This window comes from Octodon degus, unplaced genomic scaffold (genome assembly GCF_000260255.1).
Source record: "Octodon degus isolate 3935 unplaced genomic scaffold, OctDeg1.0 scaffold00004, whole genome shotgun sequence".
NCBI lineage: Eukaryota > Metazoa > Chordata > Mammalia > Rodentia > Octodontidae > Octodon > Octodon degus.
The window spans coordinates 15,521,282-15,534,772 of NW_004524580.1; the positions used below are offsets into that span (position 1 = coordinate 15,521,282).

The 13,491-nt window shown below is 36.6% G+C and overlaps 1 non-coding gene across 1 annotated transcript; it reads right to left on the minus strand.

Annotated features, from left to right (window-relative positions):
• Nucleotides 1-1,624: 1,624 nt before the first annotated feature.
• LOC111817430 lies at nucleotides 1,625-1,731 on the minus strand. Its single transcript, XR_002821633.1, has one exon. It is a non-coding gene; the product is annotated as a U6 spliceosomal RNA (small nuclear RNA).
• Nucleotides 1,732-13,491: the final 11,760 nt, after the last annotated feature.

Below are 13,491 nucleotides of genomic sequence, written 5' to 3' on the forward strand. Positions count from 1 at the left end.
TATAATTTTTTTTCTTTTTAAAAATTTATTTGTTTGGTACAGGGTCTCACTACTCAACTCAGATTTATAGTGATCCTTCTGTCTCAGTCTCCCCAGTGCTGGGATTATAGGCATGCACCGCCACATCTGGTTTCATTGGACAGTGACCAGCATGGCACATGTTATCCATGACGAAACCTGGGCCAGGCAGGCACATAGACTGCTGAGCTATCTCCCTAGCCCAACCTACATTTTTTTTTTTAAAAAAAACACTCCTGTGGGAAAAAAATATAAATCCAATATGCTCCAGGATTCTTCTTGAAATATGAAAAGTTGGTTTGAGGTGAATGGAGCAATTTTAGAATACTATATATTTGAAAAGAAACATTTATTCCAATTTGCACTGCTACATAAAAAACTGCAGTTTTTCCCAAGGCAAAAAATATATTATTCATATGGTTGGCTCTGCAATCTTTTTAATTTCAAGTACAAATAAGTCAACATTGAAGATCAAATTATTAATGTCCAATATGGATACATTTTTACATTGAAGTCTAAATGGTAAGGCCGCCAGTGTAAAACTGTTACAGTAAATGTTTCTTTTTTCTCACAGTTCGGCACCTAAGCACAGCACAAGAGATGAAATTCAGCGTCCAATTCCAACTCCAAAAAGGCTGAGAAGGACTGCCCTGAATAGAAGCTTCTCTGGCTTTTTATTTATAATAAAAAGAAGCAAGGATAAAGGACAAAGGAAGGATTTCTGCTCAAGAATTCCTGAAGAGGGATGGGGAAGGACAGGAAGAGATGGTAAGGTCAGCGAGATTAGTTATATGATTGACCCTAAGGCCAATCTAAGCGATACATCAAAGTATGGGGAGGGAAAGGGCCAGAGCATTCATTTCTTAAGGCAACTTATTTTGATGCGACTTGGATTTGGGGCCCGGTAGGCTATCTTTGCATCTCTAACCACGCATTCTGGGTGGTTTGAGTTCTCGAAGTCCCTCACCTCTGCATACACGTCTCATACATAACTCTGGCCAGCCTCTCACAACTTTCATTAAAGCAACTCTGGCATAATGATTTCGGACTTCTTCACCAACGCCTCTCTCCAGCTAGAAGCAAGTGTCTGTTCCTTGTGTCTATCAATATGGTCTGTGTATAAGTGGCTCAATTTTCTTCCTCTCACGGACCCAGTCTATCCTCAGGAAACAGACATTCTCTTTGCTCACTCCTGTGTGTGCATGAGCAGAGACCAAACCGTGAAGAAATTTGCAATGCATATATCTGAGCTTTACTTTAGCAAGTTCATTGATACGTGCCTGACTTAGAGTGATAAAAATGAACCATTTTATCTGGCTGCTTTATCTTATTTGTCTCAAGTGATTTAAAACATGGAAGGGAGACAGAAAGAACATCACCGTTTCAGTGACATTATGAAGAAATAACATTCACAAAAGATTCCTCTAGACTATATCTAGAGATGACAGATAATTTAATAAAATTTTGGTCTCTAAATGAAATATGCTTCTATTAAATATATTGTTATATTAACTTTATCTAAGATTATTAAATATCAGAAAATAAGAAGTAGAACCATTTATTCAAATAATAATCAACCATGAACTCAGAACAGTTCCAAATCTCTGAATTTTACTAACTTATTTGGAGAAAACTGGCCTGTCCTCATTGTTCAGGGATTATGCTAATCTTCTCTATCTTGTCCAAATTTTAGTACATATGCTGCCAAAGCAAGAACAAAAGATCTGAATTTTACACTTATAAATAATGAAAGTAAGCTAGGTATACTCAAAGAAATTCCTGGTTACTTGAATTTAGACTGAGAGTCGCTCACACTAATTTTGTATATGTTTCTTAAAGAACTCTAAGTCTGATCATTTTAATTTTGACTTTAAAACTAAATTGTATCCATAGTGAACATTAATAATTAATCTTGAATTTGGATTTACTTGGAGTAAAGGTGAGGGTTAGGGCTAGGGCTAGGATTATTGATAATGTAAGAGTTAGGTTCAGGGCTAGAGTTAATAAAAAGTGGAAGTTGCAGAATAGGATTTTCCTGGTTACTGCTACACCCATAGAAGTGAATGAAAGAATGGTGGAAAAAAGTGGCATTTGTAACTGCACAAAGCTCAAGATTTTGTAAATAGATTAAATGAAGGGGATTCAGTGTGTCTGTCCTTTCTGGAATGTCTGACTATCTATTATACTGATTTTCAGGGTACATGCTTATCAAACCTGTTAGTGAATAGCAACTGGGCCAAAAAAAAAAAAAAAAAACTATTCTCCACAAATGAATAAAGAGGGAATCAGAGTTCTCAGTGAATCACTAACCTGCACTCTACCTTAGAAATCTAATTGATACTACAGATCTGTTCTACTGTTTTAAATAAAGATTGCATTTAGGCCTAGGGATTGGGTTAGAGCTAAGGTTAGGGTTAGGAATGGGTTAGGTTTTAACTTAGGTTTATGTTTAGGTTTAAGTTTAGGGTTTAGGGTTAGGGTTAGAGCTAGGTCTAAGGCTAAGGATAGGGTTAAATCTATGGCTAAAGCTAATGCTAGCTTTAATTTTAAGGTTTCATTAGAGTTCTGGTTAGATGTAGGGCAGAGGTTATTGTTTGAAGAGGGTTATGGCTATGTTACAATAAAGGCTGAGGTTAGCATTCGGGTTAAGGTTAAGTTTAGATTTAGGGTTAGCGCTAGGACTAGGGTTGTCTCAGCAGTAAAGTTAGGTTTACAGTTAGGCTTCAGATTAAAAGTAGGGTTGGTGTTAGGTTTAGTGTTAGGATTAGATCTAAGGCTAGGGTTAGGGTTGGAGTTAGGATTAGGATTATTTCTAAAGCTAGTGTAAACTTTAGTCATACTGTTAAGTTTGGAGCAATGGCTTGGTTTAGTAGTAGGTGTAAGATTAGCACTAGTAAAAAAAAAGAAAAGAAAGTAAGAAAAAGATGATTAGTGCTAGCATGGGGCTGGGATTAGTATTAGTGTTAGGTTCTGGGATAGGGTGAAAACAATGAAGATGTAGAATCATACATGAATTGGCATTCCTCTGCCAACAGTATAAGTAGAAGGTAGTGCATGAAGTACAGCTTGTCATTGCAAACAGCTGGAGCTCTCCACTTTGGGGTGTAGGTGCAGGATATAGGGTATGGACGTACTCTCCAAAGTGTCTGCCCATCTTCAGTGTTTATTTCAGAGTACAGGTATATCACACCTTTTCAGTGAATAGTAGTTTGACCTTGAAAGTGCTACTCAACTCTGATGAAAGGCAGAAGGCTGCAGAAGTCTCACGCAATTATCACGGCAGGTTTAGATCTCTGCTAGACTTACGACAAGGTTTTAAGCTTAGATTTAGTGTTAGGGCGAGGTGCAACACTATGGCAAGGGTTAGATGTAGGTTTAAAGCTAAGGTTAGTTTTAGAGTGAGAGGTAGTTTTCAGGTTAAGCTTATGGTTAGGTTTAGGGCTAGGGTTAGCTTTAAGGCTACAGCTAGGCCTAGTTTTAGGGTGCAGGTAGGTCTAAGGTTTGGGATAGATTTAGGATTATTATTATTATTATTTAGGCTAGGGCTATGGTAAGGATTAAGATTAGGATGAAGGTTAGAGTTAGGGCTAGGGTTTTTTCTAGATTTAGGATTAGGGTTAAGTTTGCGAGTAGGTTTAGATGTAGGACTAGGGTTAAGGCTTGGGTAAAGGACAAGCTAGAGCTGGAGTTAGCATTAGCTTCAAGTTTCACTTTTGAATTATGATAAAATGAAGTTTTCAGACTTGGATTTTCTTTGTCACACTTCTATTTAGAGAGGTGAATTCAAGAATAGTGTGCAAAGTACCCTTTGTAACTACATACAACTAGAGCTCTCAGTTTTTGGTGATAGCCTAGATACAGGGAATGGTATCTGGAATGCCTACCTCTGTAATATGTATATCAGATCCTTAGGGTAGAGGGGGTTCAGGTAAGAAATATACTATTCAGGGCTGTTGGAGAGCAGGAGGCAGTACAATTCTTAACTTCTTCTTCTTCTTCTTCTTCTTCTTATTATTATTATTAATAATTTTTAGGGAAGTGTCTACAGGGTGTTCAGTATCTCACTGCTAGATTGGACTCATAGTGATTCTCGTTTACAGCCTTCCAAGGGCTGGGATTACTGGCATGCACCACTGTAGAGATATAGATTTGAGACAAAAGTCTGATGTCCCAAGAGATCAGGGAACACTGGACTGAGCCTAAGGAGGGTTGCTGTCTGTTTGAAAATTCCCGGCAAGCAGGGACCCAAGGCAGCAGATAACAGCTTCTCCTGCAGGGGCCTTGTCCTTTGATCCCTTGCTTGGGATGTTATCAGCTAGCATTTGTGTGAACCTAGTGTTAGGCAAATGGTGGAAGTTAATAGAAACAGTAGTTTGTATTCACTTAGATAGTTATGCACATTCCTTAGCCAGCCTTTAGCCCTCAATAAATGTGAGATGCTTCTGAGGCTCTGGGCTCACTTGGAGAGAGACTAATCTCAGTGAGACCTCTGAAGCTACATTCATCAGGTCTTCTCGTCCGTTTCTTTCAGCACAGACCCATAACATACAACACACCACCACACCTAGTCTCAATTGCCCTCTCATCACCCCAGAGGCCGGGCCAGCAGGGCAGGCCCAGGAATTGAACCCCTAGCCGGTGTGCCTGCTTGCAGGTGCCTTAATCCACTGAGCTGTGTGGCGAGCCCTTGATTCTTAATTCACTAACATGAACTCTGAAATCCTGTCTGATATTTCAGATTTGATGTACTGTTTTCAATGAAGGTTGCAGACTCAGATATTTTTTGGAACTACTCATAGAAATGAATGAAAGAATAGTACATATATATCAGCTTGTAACTGCATACAACTACAGCTCTCAGTGTCTGGGAGTAGACTATATACAGGGAGCCTGACTATGCTCTTTGTTATATCTGCCTGTCTACCATACTGATGTTCAGAGTACATAGACATCAGGCCTCTATAGTCAATAGCAGTTTAGCTTAAAATGTACTGTTCAGCTCAACAACAAAAGCAGAGGCATCAGTGTTCTGACTGGCTGGTTCTCACTAGCATTAACTCTACTTTGGAATCTAGCTGATGTCTCAGATTTCTTCTGTTAAATGAAGGTTGCAGCCTAGGATTTTCCTTGGCTCTATTGGGCCCCTAGAGCTGAATGGTAGAACAGTGCACAGAGTATAGTTTATACCTGCAAACAGCTAGAAGTCTCAGTGTTTGGGTAGAAACTAGACGCAAGGCATGGAGTTCTGATTGTGAGTTCTGAAATACCTGCCTCCGTGTAATATTGATTTTTCACAGTATATGTATAGCATGCCTCTACATTGAATAGAAGTTGGCCTAAAATATATTATTCAGTACTGCTGAAAAGCAGGAGGCAACAGAGTCCTGAGTGTTTTTCTAGCATGAACTCCAGCCCAGAAGTCTGACTGGTATCACAGATTCGTTCTGCTGCTTCATACAGAGGTTGCAGACGTGTACATGTGTGTCCATGGAAGTGAATGGAGGAGGAAGAACACTGAGCATAGGATGTGCCTGCAAATAGCTAGAGCTCTTCAGGGCCAGGGGTAGACTATGCGCAAGCAACGCAGCCTGGACGTGCTGTCTGGAATGTGAGACTAGCTTCACCACTAATTTTTAGGATGCCTGTATATCAGCCTCTATAATGACTAGCAGTTTAGCCTAAAACGTGCTAAGCATTTTCTGTTGAAATTCAGGGGGGCGGAGGGGTTCTGAATGTGTCCCGAGCATGAACTCTAGTTCATAAGCCTAACTAATAAAGTTTCCAAGATGGAAAAAAAATGTTCAGATTTCAGCTCACAAGTTTATATCTCACCAAAAAATTCTTTATTATTATTTTCTCAAATTTGAGTTCTATCTCTTATTATAGGACAAATGTTGTTATTATTTTTCTCTGGCATTTACTTAATGCCTTACTTTCTTTCAACTGTATGACCTTATAATTATTTTTAAATTATAATTTATATCACTTGAGTGAGTAGCAGGAATTAGTAAGAATAATTAGAGTCCCACACATATACAGATCCTAGAAAAGTTGATTAAATACAGATAAGAAATATCCTACTAATATTTTAACCCAAAACACTAAAGCAGGAACTTACTAGGGAAATGAACGAATAAACACTTAATGAAAAGCTCAACAATTTTAGGCTTTAATTCTGAGAAGATCCCAGAAGTGGATGAATGGTAAGTACATTTTTCCTAATTTCTACATAAAATCAGGGAAGTAACATGGATGATGCTTTTACCACATTTCGGTAACAAACTATAACCATAAAGTTCAAATTGCAGACAGGTGAGGATAAGCTCCCAACAGCCTCACAAGCTGTGTATAATGAGTCTGTGTTGGAAGATGCAGATAAAAACAAAAGTTTGAAAGACTTAGACAAAGGCCTTCTATCTAGACCATCAAAGAATTAAAAAAATCAGGCCACACAGATTGAAAGACTCAATCCAAAAATGGGCATCTAAGATGAATATACATATCTCAGAGGAAGAAATACAAATGGCAAGTAAAGGTAGGAAAAAATATTCAACATCATTGGTCACTCAAGAAATGCAAATTAATTTAAAGCTGAGATTCCATCTCACCCCAGGAAGAATGCCTAACATCAAAAAGTCGACCAATAACAAATGCTGGAGGGGCTGCGGGGAAAAAGGAACAGTTGTCCACTGTTGGTGGGAGTGTAGACTGGTACAGCCACTATAGAAATCAGGGTGGAGATTCCTTCAAAAGCTAGAATTGGAGATCCCATTCCAAAAATCCAATTGAAACTCTAGTTAAATCCCTGGAGTCTGCTAGCAAAAAATTATTTGGTGATTTATGAAAAAAGAACAAATCATTTATAAGAAAAATCTATTCTATTACTATTGGACTTCATAACAGAATGCATTGTCATAAAATAAATGGAGTAGCATATTTAAGATGCTTAAGGTAAAAAGTAGAGCTAATGGTTATTATATTCTAAAATAAGTGACTTTCGAGAATAAAAGCAAAGCTAACATTTATTACTAAATAAAAGCTCACTGTGAGGTTATCATTTCTGCAGACATTTTGTGAAGCATCTACTAGAGAAGTAGCTGCAGAAGTATAACATGATTTATGACGGAAGAGATGTGTATCTAGCAACTGGCAAGAGGCCTAGATACACAATTACTTATTGAACTAAGAAAAATGAGTTAAAATTGTGTAGAGTAAGAACTATGCAATCAATCATAAGGTTTTCTGATTTTATAATTTCCTGTGTCCAAGGGAATCATTATTTTCTGAGTATAGTAAAAGATATAGATAGATAGATAGATAGATAGATAGATAGATAGATAGATAGATTCATAGAGAGATGTAATATATCTAAGTTAAACTCTATCCTGGATTTAACTTGATACAATTAGTGTTTCCTTATGTAGAAATTCGTTTCTTTCTAAAGACACCTATCTGAAGTCTAACTATTAAAAAAAAAAAAGCTGAGATTTTAACAAACAGCACAGAGCACTTCTAACAACAAATTTTAAATATCATTCACACAGAATGACATTAGACTTTCTTAGAGGAATGACTGATCCTAGAAATAGAGCAATAAATTTATCAGTTTTTCATAATCTTCAATAGGAAAGTAGCTGACAAATATTTCTTAAATCTTGTCAAAAATCTTTGGGCTAGTATTAAGTATCCACTGGTCACAGATGGGGAAATTTGAGCATTGATTAAGGAAAGTGTATGATGGATTCAAAGTAGTCAACAAGTTTAACTTAAATTAATTAGGTTTTAAAAAGAAATTTGGAGATAGACAGTGGAACTGACTCACTACCTTAACATTGGAGATAAAAAGAAAGAGCCAAGCTTTTGTAGCTTACCTTTTGGATATAAGCTGGAGCAATGGAAAATCAGTAGTGAGAGGAAGTACCTATTGTATATTTACAGTTTAATATTTTTAAATGATAAAAGTGGAATAATGTCACTTTTAAGCCCTATGGATAAATACATCAAAATCAAAACTGTTTCCATAGGGATAAACAGACAATAAGCACCCCTGGATGAAAGACTCTGTCACTACCTTTTGTCTGGGCAAAGGAATATAAGTGTGAATCTTCTCTCCACTGCAGAATAAAGTGTGGACATCAGAAATCTCACACCAAGTATCTAAGGAGCAAAACTTAGATATGAGGAAATACAGAGGGTCAAATTTCACCCATTGTTTTCTTTCTTTCATTTTTAAATGTATTTGGTTGTTTCACAGTCTCACTATGCAGCTCAGACTCATAGTGATCTTCCTACTTTCAGCCTTCCCAGAGTTGGGATTACAGGCATACGATACCACACCCAGACTCTGGCCAGCTCAGCCTGCCTGGGGGCAGGGATGGCATGGCATGTGGTGCCAGGGATTGAACCACAGTCCCTGCACTTGCCTAAGTATGCCTAAGCAGGAGCTTTAGTCTACTGAGCTATCTTGCCAGTCCCTGATGGGTCATCTTGAACCATATCATAAATATAAAATCATCAGCAGACACACTAGTCTGTAGAAGGGGAAAGTCTACCAGTTATTATATACTTAAATGATATCAAATTTTTGAAAAGTTTAGAATAGGGACAAGACAGTAACACAATGTACAATATAAGTAAGCAAAAGTTTCCTAGAGAATAATAATATACTCTTACAAATTCTGTACTTGCTGCCCCTAATATGATATTTGGTAAGCCCTGAAAATATGGACTTTTTTGTTTCATTGTTTGTGTCAATAGATAGATAGATAGATAGATAGATAGATAGATAGATAGATAGATAGATAGATAGATGTGCATAGGAAAGATTAGATTAGCGTGTGTGTGTGTGTGTGTGTGTGTGTGTGTGTGAGTGTGTGTGTGTTATTGGTGATAATTAGTGGGTATTTTTACCTGAATAAATCGTGAGCAAGTTAATAGAAGTACAGAGATAAATTATATCTTGTTTCAGTATGAAGAAGCACACACTGTTGCTAAAGGTAGCACTAAATTTTTCCTCAGATATTTCACACCTATGTTAAGACACTAACGAATCCAAAACTATAATCCACTGAAGCTGTAAAGTCACACCATGATAAGAAATACCATTAAGTAAAAATTCAAGCCTCCTGTTGAGAGTGAATTATCATTAGAAAAATTCCCAGAGAGGCATTCACATGTGTTGCTCCATAAAATCTACATTCAAGACTTTAGAGAAAGAGAAATTTATTGAGAACTGAAAAATTACTGTATATTGCTTAGAAGATACAAAAACAGCTATTTGGAAAATGTTGTTTCACAGAAATTCTTCATTTTCTTCAGTCTATTTGAATTCTTTTTGTCCAACGTGTCACAGTTCTTTGGAAATCTTCTCTATATTTGGGGGAATATATTCCTGGACCTTACTACAGTAGTCTTGGAAACTTCCATTTCCATCAGTTCTCTCTCTGTCATTGGCCCAAAGAGTGTTAGGTCCTTCTAGAGACCCCATCTGTATGTTCCAGCATTCACTGGAAGAATTGATGGTGTATCGTCCGGGTACAAGGACGTCTGAAACGTCAGGTGTGGAGCAATGCAAAGAGCCCTTTATGTGCTGGAGAGCAGAGGACCCAGGCCAACATCAAAGGCTAGGAGCTCACTACAGGGTTCATATCAAGAGTCCGCAAAGTATGCACTGAAAGGCTGCAGTCTGTGCTAAAAGGTTGAACAGTCTGCATTTTGAAAAGCTGAAGAGTCTGTTGTAGAAACCTAGAGATGATATCCACTGGTAGTGGTGAAGAGCAGGGCTACTACAAAGAATGAGAAGAAAAGCTTTGTTTGCCTTTCCCTTTTCAGTGCACTCTGGCTACAGCCTATTGGGTGGTGCTACCCACATCCAGGGTGAGCATTCTTTCTCCAATAATTTCATTTTCCGGACATGCCCAGAACTGTGCTAACCCAATCTCTGGGCATCTCTTATTTGAGTTGACACAACAGTTAACTATTGCACCATCCTAATTGGGGACACAAATATAATTTTCCTGTTTTCATCATCACAGAAGTAGAAATTGTCAATATGATGCCATCCCCAAAAGCTGTTTGTAACACAGAAAAGAGAAAATGAAAGATTAGACAAAGATTACTATCAAATTTCCTGTACACTACAGACACTGGACAACTCACTACCAAATTTTGAAAATTCCTAAAAGTCACCATGTCCAAATTTACACAGAGCATGTTTGTTACAATAAAAATAAAATAAATGAAACATTGAGTTGATGTGTGCAATTTTATTTTATTGATTTTGAATTTTTTTTAATTTCTTGAAACGAAGTCTTGCTATGCAGTTCAGGCTGCCCTTGAACTCACTATGTGGCTTAGCATGGCCTCAAATGCTTTGCGATCCTCCTTTATGGCTTCTTGAGTGCAGAGATTACAGGTTGTGCCACCATACTCAGACTTCAGGTCTATTTTAATGAACATATGACCTGATATATTTGATAGTTTTCAAACATAAAAACTTCATTTAAATATCAATTTAAATTATAATATTTAGACAAGATTACATCATCGATCACTTTCCTCTGTGGCCCTAAAATCTCCTTGATCAGAAAATTTGGGGCACAACTGAGTTACATGATGTTACAGTACAGGTTCTCCTATGTCCTGAGTCTTCACTGACCTTGGAAGGCTAGGGCCAAAATGTTGGCTGTTCTTGCAGCTCTTCTTTTTCTCTAATTTTTGGTCTGCAAACACCCTCCAGAAGAAAAGCTTATTGTTATTACCCTACTACATAGGCAGTTGAGCTTAATTCACTATCTGACTGAATATCAAACACTTTAGGCATAACATGGAACGGGTATTTTTCATCAAGTATTGATATGTTAAACTTTAAGTCCCTACAGAATATGAAGGAAAAAATTAAAAAAAAATTTTAAAAAATAGGAAAAAACTGTTACATATTTTTACACAGAAGTTTAGAAACCTAACCATATACAGCATTGTAGCAGGACACTCCTCTGAAATTTTTTTCTTGTCTCTTGTTTTCATTTATTACCCTTTTTCTAAAACATACATTTACTTGAGAGACAGTATGGCAATAATTGGTGTGTCATGACAAACAGTTCATATTTAGAAGACCAGGATGACAGGCATTCCAAACATGACCCAACTATTGCAAATTACTATCTTCTCTCAGGTTTTCTCAGAGATCAAATTGGTCTAGCAATGGCCATGACTCATCCACATGGCTGACACTGGCAAAGGATCTACAAACCATGGTGCAGGCTTTCAGGATAAATCCTGAGGGGATTTGACTGACCTTGTCAGATACAAAAGCTACATTTCTTGTTGTATAGATCTTGGTTTGTCTTGGTCTTAACCATCCAGCAGAAAAGTATAAAAAATGAAGTATAAAAAGTAAAGCCATATTAATATGGTAAGCTGTAAAATGCTCAAATTAACAAATTCTGACATTGACAGTCTTATGAAAAACCCTCTAGTATTATGGACTACTGGACTATAGTGGAATATTTTGCTGAATTCATGCACCTATAATATTTTAAATGACAAAGGAATACCCTTCTCTGACAAAACTAAACAGAAAAAGGGGTATACTAATGAACAACCATTCTATATCTGTATATTCAAAATAGGTTAGTTATACAGCTACATTCTCCTAATTCAATCAATAGATATATCTGTTTTAATGGTGTCTGTAGGCATGATATCATGTCTGCATCTTATACAATGAATATCCACTAAGACAACAATATGCAATGTATTAATTAGTGAAACTGTCCTACTAATTGGATTTGAAACTGTCTCATTGCTGTTTGTTTCTCAATAAAATTATTTTTAAAAGATTTAAAACGTAAAACTATTTTTTGGTAAAATATTTGACCAATAAAATCTTTGTTACTAAACTCAGGTGTAACAAAGATGAATAACTGTCACTAGCAGTGCTCAGTGCTCTAGCGATTATCTCAGCATCATTAGACACGTTTCTGATTTCTTAAGTCATCTTCCCAAATGGCCCCTGATTTTTGCCTTTTGCTATAATTCTTAAATCTTCACATTCATCATCTTTCCAAGTGCTGAGAAACAACACCTCACAACCACAATATACAGAAAGAAAACTTCGTATTGGCTTGTGGTTTCAGGTGATTCCATCCACGACTAGCTGGCTCTAAAATAGACACATCATAGTGGAAAGTAGTAGGAAATCAAAAGCAATCAGTTGATGGCATCCGAGAAAGTGATCAGAAGAGTGGGGCCAGAGAGGAAGAAGCCAAGAAGCAGCTATGATCCCCAAGGTCACATCTCCATGACCTACACAGACAGATGCAAAATGGTGCTTTTTTAAAATGTATTTTTGTATAGGCTGCCACTGTGCAGCTCAGACTTGTAGTGGTCCTCCTGTTTTCAGCCTCCCTAGCACTGGGATTACAGGTATGCACTACTACGCCGGATTTTGGTGACTGGCTCAGCATACCTGAGGGCAGGGCCAGAGCAACAAGTGTTTCCTGGGATCAATAGAATTGTGTTTTAATAATACCCTAAACCTCTGCTAAACCAATCCAGTTAAGAGAATTAAACTTAACCATCACATTCTATCCCTTATCATGTTGATGCGCAAACATATCTTAAAGCATACTTAATATTAATAAAACATAGTAAGCCTTTCATTTATCATATTGTGCATATTTAGAACATGTGGTATGTCTGTAATATTAAAAAGTATCATACTTATATATTTATGTAATTGTTAAAATAGCAAATGCAATTAATAATGTCAATAATTAATGGATATATGTCATGATATTAATATTTGTTCTATACATGATAGGGAAAATTTTATTTTTTGTCTAATTCTAATATTCATAACAAAGCAAAGAAAAACTCAAGTGAGTTGACAGCATATTTAGGGAATTATAAAAGCAATTTTCTTTTCAAAAGTTTAATTATTTATCCTAATCTCTCTCCTGTTGGAATATAAGTTCTCTCAATGCAATTTAGGTTTTATTAGATTCCAAAGTATATATTTTTTTCTAAAGCCGAAATTGGTCTGCTGGGTCTAACAGAGCAGGGGGGATCATAGAACTTTCTACAATCATATCATTAATCAACTTGTTCTTTGTTGCTCATCTCTAATGTTCTAAAGAAGAGCTGAACAGGATCTTCAGGGAAAAAAGACCAGAGGATAAAGTGAGAAATTATTGTGCAATATTTTCTCTTATGTTGCTGAATTATTCATTACTTTGAGTGTTTTCTTATTAAGATTGAAAAATATATTTAAATTATCTATGAATCTCTTAATGTCAGGAGAAATACCATTACACATCGGATTTTTGAAATACTAACCTATTTGTCTCAAGAAAGTTACTTGAGACAAACATGAAGTTTTCTCCTTTGCAAAAATCACAATAATAAAACTCATCTCACAGTTTTATTGTGAGCATCAACGTTAGTGAAAGCTTCCTACATTACTAACCTTTT